The following is a 5,830-nucleotide window of genomic DNA, read 5'->3' on the forward strand; positions in this document are numbered from 1 at the left end:
CTAATAATAATGCAAAACAGAATGTCAGTCTCCCCTAAAAATAATATTGAAAAGAGAAAAACATTAAGAAGTAGCAATAGGGGCTTCCCTGGTGGCGCAGTGGTTGAGAGTCCACCTGCCGATGCAGGGGACACGGGTTTGTGCCCCGGTCTGGGAGGATCCCACATGCCGCGGAGCGACTGGACCCGTGAGCCATGGCCGCTGAGCCTGGGCGTCCGGAGCCTGTGCTCCACAACAGGAGAGGCCACAGCAGTGAGAGGCCCGCGTACTGCAAAAAAAAAAGAAGTAGCAATAGGGATGTTATATACCAAAATCAAAAGCGCCAGAGTAGTTGAAAGTGGTTGTCTCCTAAGAGTAGTGATCAGCTTGTGAGGGATAGGAAAGGATCTGCTCTTTTTCAAATAAACCTTATAATGATGTTGGTCTTTTAAAACACTGTATGTGTAATACTGGATACAAATGTTTAAGATAATTTTATGTACACCCAAATAATTTTAAATGCCCACTTATGGCACTTTCTGTGAACAGGTTGCAGAAAATAGATGGCCTCTTTTATCGTTTTTCTTTGTAATTAATGAGGTAATCTTTGCATGTACCAAGAGTATGATACATTACTAATGCACTGGAGTGTACTGTGCCTGCTATAAAAGTCTTTATGAAAACGAGGGCAGAAAATTAGGCCTTTAAATTACAAAGACTTCAGGTGATTATGGTGAGAAAATAGGCCCACTTATCCAGATGGTAGCAGGGAGGGCCATTTTTTATTTATAATCGACTGGAGACTGACAGTATTGTCAGTGTGTGGTGGGTTACTGTGTTTGATTAACTTCACAGATATAATGGCAGGATTTCTTTTTGTCCCAAATAAATGACTCAGGTAAAACAGATCAATACATAACAGTGAATTTCTCTTTGACCGTTGTGTACTCGATTATACTCAGCAGAGTTTGACTCACGTTTTACCGGAATTTCAATATTCATTTACTGCTTATGCTGAATCGTGAGTATTTCCAAAATAGAATAAATGCTTTTAATAGGACTTCACAGTTTGACTGTGTATGAGTTTACAAAGCCAACGGTTTTACAAATCTTAGAAAAACATATCTATCACTTCATGTCATTCTTTAGGATAAGCTATACTCTGAGTAAATTTTAGTGTGATTTTCAGTATTAATAATATTTTATATATGAGAAAAATGCTTTTCCTTGATAAATTCTAAATGTTTGTGAATTTAGTAACTTGACCGAAGATTATTTGAGTCATTGAGGGAATTATGTTTCAAGACACCTAGCTTTTCCCCACTTTGCTATTACCTTGAGCAACACAAATATGCATTCACTTCATTCTTGCCCTGGGTGTGTATTCTGAATGGAAAGATTAAATGTGTAAGGTATAAATATGCTTAAATACAACAGAAATTGTTGTGTGCCTCAAGAGAAGTAAATATAAAGTACTTTGGGGGTTCAGTCACTTCCAAAGTGATATTTGAATCAGATCTTGAAGAAAGTCTTTATGTCTTGATTTGTCATTCATGATTGTATGGATCTTAGAGATGAAGGCTGTACCTAGTTCTTCAGAATGGGCTCTCAGACCTCAAAGGCTGGGGTGAGACCAAGAAGCCAGCTGAGGCTTCAACCTGAAAAACAAGACATCCCTCACTGGAAGTGGGTCAGGTGCTCACAGACAAGTGCAGATGGACGTGAGGGGGGAGACCAATCAGACAGGGGAGCATAAGGTCAGGTGATAGGAGGTGGCAGAGCCAGTTGCTTGGGGGCAGGGAGGTAGCAGTGGGATGCTCAGCAGACGGGCAGCCAGTGGTTTCAGAAGGTCTGCGACAGCAGAGCTGGGACAAAAGGTGGGCACAGATTCCATTGGAGTAGAGGCAGCAGGGGTTGGGAAGGAAGCCAGCTCTCAGTCACATGGCTGGGGTCCCTGGGCAAGGCCACAATTACTAGGACAACTGGAGAAAGCCAGCCTGAGCCTCATCCTTGAGGGAACAGGGGTTTGTTCTGTGGTGGGAAGATCCCAGGCTCTGGTGCAGATTGGCACCATCACTTGGTTAAAATGCATAGTACAAGGCACATAGTAGGGCCTCAATAAATTAGAGACATCATCTTCATCAGATTTTTTTTTTGCGGTACGCGGGCCTCTCACTGTTGTGGCCTCTCCCGCTGCGGAGCACAAGCTCCGGACGCGCAGGCTCAGCGGCCATGGCTCACGGGCCCAGCCGCTCCGCAGCATGTGGGATCTTCCCGGACCGGGGCACCAACCCGCGTCCCCTGCATTGGCAGGCGGACTCTCAACCACTGCGCCACCAGGGAAGCCCTTCATCAGATTTTATCAAGATAGAGACCCAGGTTTAGAATTAAAGCAAAAGGTCAGAGCTGGACTCACAGTAAGTCTTATTTAATCAGAGTTTCTAAGAATGGAACTCAGATTCCTTGAATTTTCCCCAATTCATTACCTATGTGACCACAGCTTCCTCAGCTGTAAAATGGGGCTCACAGAATCTACCACACAGGCTGATCGTGAAACTTTGATGCTGTCATGTATGGCAACATCTCAGTGGGGTGTCTGGCAAGTTGTGCTTGACAAGTAGTAGCTGCTGCTATTGTTATCATTAGCTCTGCTAGAACAATGCACAGTGAAATACCATTCACATTAAGAATGGGCCTTGGGCTTCCCTGGTGGCGCAGTAGTGGAGAGTCCGCCTGCCGATGCAGGGGACACGGGTTCGTGCCCCAGTCTGGGAGGATCCCACATGCTGCGGAGCGGCTGGGCCCGTGAGCCATGGCCGCTGAGCCTGCGCGTCCGGAGCTTGTGCTCCACAGCGGGAGAGGCCACAACAGTGAGAGGCCCGCGTACCGCAAAAAAAAAAAAAAAAAGAATAGGCCAGTCTTCCTCTCTCATTAAGGTTTAGGACTTTGCGGTAGGATGGATCTCCATCCTGTCTCCTCTGCTTATATTCACCCAGCACGCAGGAGGCTACATCTCAAAGTGGGGAATAAGGTGAACCTACAGGTAAGGCTGAAGTGGATCTTTCTCCTGGGAAATGGGCAAGAGAATCCCACATATACAGACTATACCTTGAGAAGTTTCATGTTTCAACTGAAAGTCTACCATTTCGAAAATCATTTTTTTTTTTTTTTTTTTTTTTTTTTCTGTATGCGGGCCTCTCACTGTTGTGGCCTCTCCCGTTGCGGAGCACAGGCTCCGGACGCGCAGGCCCAACGGCCATGGCTCACGGGCCCAACCGCTCCGCGGCATGTGGGATCTTCCCAGACCGGGGCACGAACCCGTGTCCCCTGCATCGGCAGGCGGACTCTCAACCACTGCGCCACCAGGGAAGCCCTCGAAAATCATTTTTAGCCATCATTTCTATTTAGAATGGAAAATTCCAGTGGATGGTTCAGTGAGTTGGAACCACTCACCATCTTGGCGTTCTTGGCAAGCTGCCTCCAGAAAACTCTGCTGGGTTCTCATAGATGAATGGCAGTCTTACTCATGAAAGCTACTTTGCAAATCTACACTTAAAAAAACTTGTGAGTTATTCTTAGGAGTGGAGCCAGGTGGGTGATATGGAAGATGGCAACATAGGGAAAAATTTCTTCTGTTTGTAAAAATGTCACCGACAAGGTAAATACACAGAAGAAAATGTTGACCTAAAAGCCCTGTATGGGGGATAATAGTTACTCCATGAACATTATGACACTTAATATACAAATATATTCTGGGTCCTCCCAGTTCAAAGCAAGCACATAATGATGTGATTCAAGGGGCTGGCTGGGTTCATTCAATTCTTTTCAAACACTTGTTGACCATCTTGTGTCAGGCACTGAATCAGAAGGTAGGCACCAAGAAATAATGGTGCTTTTGCTCAAGCAGCAGACAGACAATTGTAATAGAGGTGCTATTATATAAATATGAGACAAATGTGATAGAGCTCAGAGGGAGAAGCACCTAATCCAAATAGGACAGTGAGGTGGTGAAGCAAGGCTTCCCAGTGATGTGACACCTGGACTCGTAAAGTACAAATAGCACCAGCTCTTGCTTGAGAGTTCTAGCCTGCACTTCCTAAAGGTCTGCCCCAGGGATTTCAGACTCACCAGGTTCCACAATCACATAACTGCATAGGCCAATTCTTTGCAATAAATTTCATATGCACACATCACATATGTGTGTATATACACACATATATACACATATGTGATGTGTGTGAATGAAATTTATTGCAAAGAATTATATACATATATCATTGTGTTTTTTTCTCTGGTGGAACCCTGATTGATACAATTACCAAGCCAGATTCCACTCTGGACAGCTGGAACTTAATTCTCTTGAGTTCTGAGAGCCATAATAACACATGTGCCTCAGAATTTATTCTGCCTGAGGGATAATGATGCTGGAGTATTTCTACACCAGCTCTCATTAATCATTGCTTAGTTCCCTGGTGCTTTCACTCTGCCAAGCTTGTAGGCAGAGAGGACTTAGGAGGCCAGAGTGAGTTCGCAGGCAAAGAGGCACAGGAGCTGGCAGTGAGAAGCTGGGCTGCACGTAAGGAAATGGTAAACTCCAAGGAGCTATTAGTGGCCCAGCAACACTACCTGCGGCATCTCTGAAGGGAATAAAGTTTCAAGAGAGACAATTTGTGGTAGAAAACTGTTAAGGTGAGAAAGGAAATGCTTCCGTTTCACAATGTTAATATACCCCCATCCTTGTCCCTGGACATTCCTGACGTGCCTCATACTCTACCCACCCCCCCACTCCCACACACACTCAAATAATCACTCCTCTAAATTGTCTCAGGGCATCTGCACTAGCATCTGCAGTTACCAGTGTCAAGAGTGACCAAGAGGGACTTCCCTGGTGGTCCAGTGGTTAGGACTCTGTGCTTCCACTGCAGGGGGCACGGGTTGGATCCCTGGTTGGGGAATTAAGATCCCACATGCTGCGAGGCTCCGCCAAAAAAAAAAAAAAGGAGTGAGCAAGAGATACTGGTGATGCGGGCTACCCCCTGCCTTCACACTGCAGGCATGTTACAACCTCTCTAATAAGGAAGAATGTAGAGGAGTCTTCCATAATAGATCATGAAATGCAATTTACATTCTATGTACACAGAGGGGACTTACCAAAATGACATAGTTTAGTTTTTAAGATATTTAAAAATCCTCCTTGAAAGGCTGTCAGGCATGGTAATTAAGAGCATGGGTTCCAGATCCAGATTGCCTGGATTCAAATTCTAGTTGTGCCACTTATTGGTATTTTACCCTTGGCCAAGTTGGCCAAGCAACTTTTAGGTCTTAGTTTCTTCATCTGTTAAATGTTTGCTGTGAAGAGTAAATGAATTAATATATTCGAAGTGCTTAGAAGAGTGAGTGGCTTAGAGTAGTACGATATAAATGTGTTGTTAATATTACTAGTATTGACTCATGCTTTCTTATGAAAGGTACAGCTGGCTCGAGAGGGAGTGTTGGAAAGGAAATTAATGAGTAGTAAATGAGATCATATCTTTAGAGCAATTAAGAAGTCATGAATACTGCAATTCTGTAATTAAGCGTTGTTAGATGGAGTACACACCACCCGTTCCTGATATTTCAAAGCGAGAAAAGTGACCTTTCATTTGTTGCTGCCTTTTTTAAAAAAAAAACAAAAACGGATGATCAGCATATATCAAGCTCTGTGTTGGCAATGGTGATGATTCAGGAAGGAAACATTAAGCCCACAGGTAATCCAGATCCACAGGCAGGTCCCAGCCCTTAAGTTCTCCACCTAAGGGTAGTCTCTAACTTACTGCCAAGTGCCAGAAATGACTCAGTACTAAAGAGTATG

Source organism: Mesoplodon bidens (genome assembly GCF_964165515.1).
Source record: "Mesoplodon bidens genome assembly, chromosome: X".
Lineage (NCBI taxonomy): Eukaryota > Metazoa > Chordata > Mammalia > Artiodactyla > Ziphiidae > Mesoplodon > Mesoplodon bidens.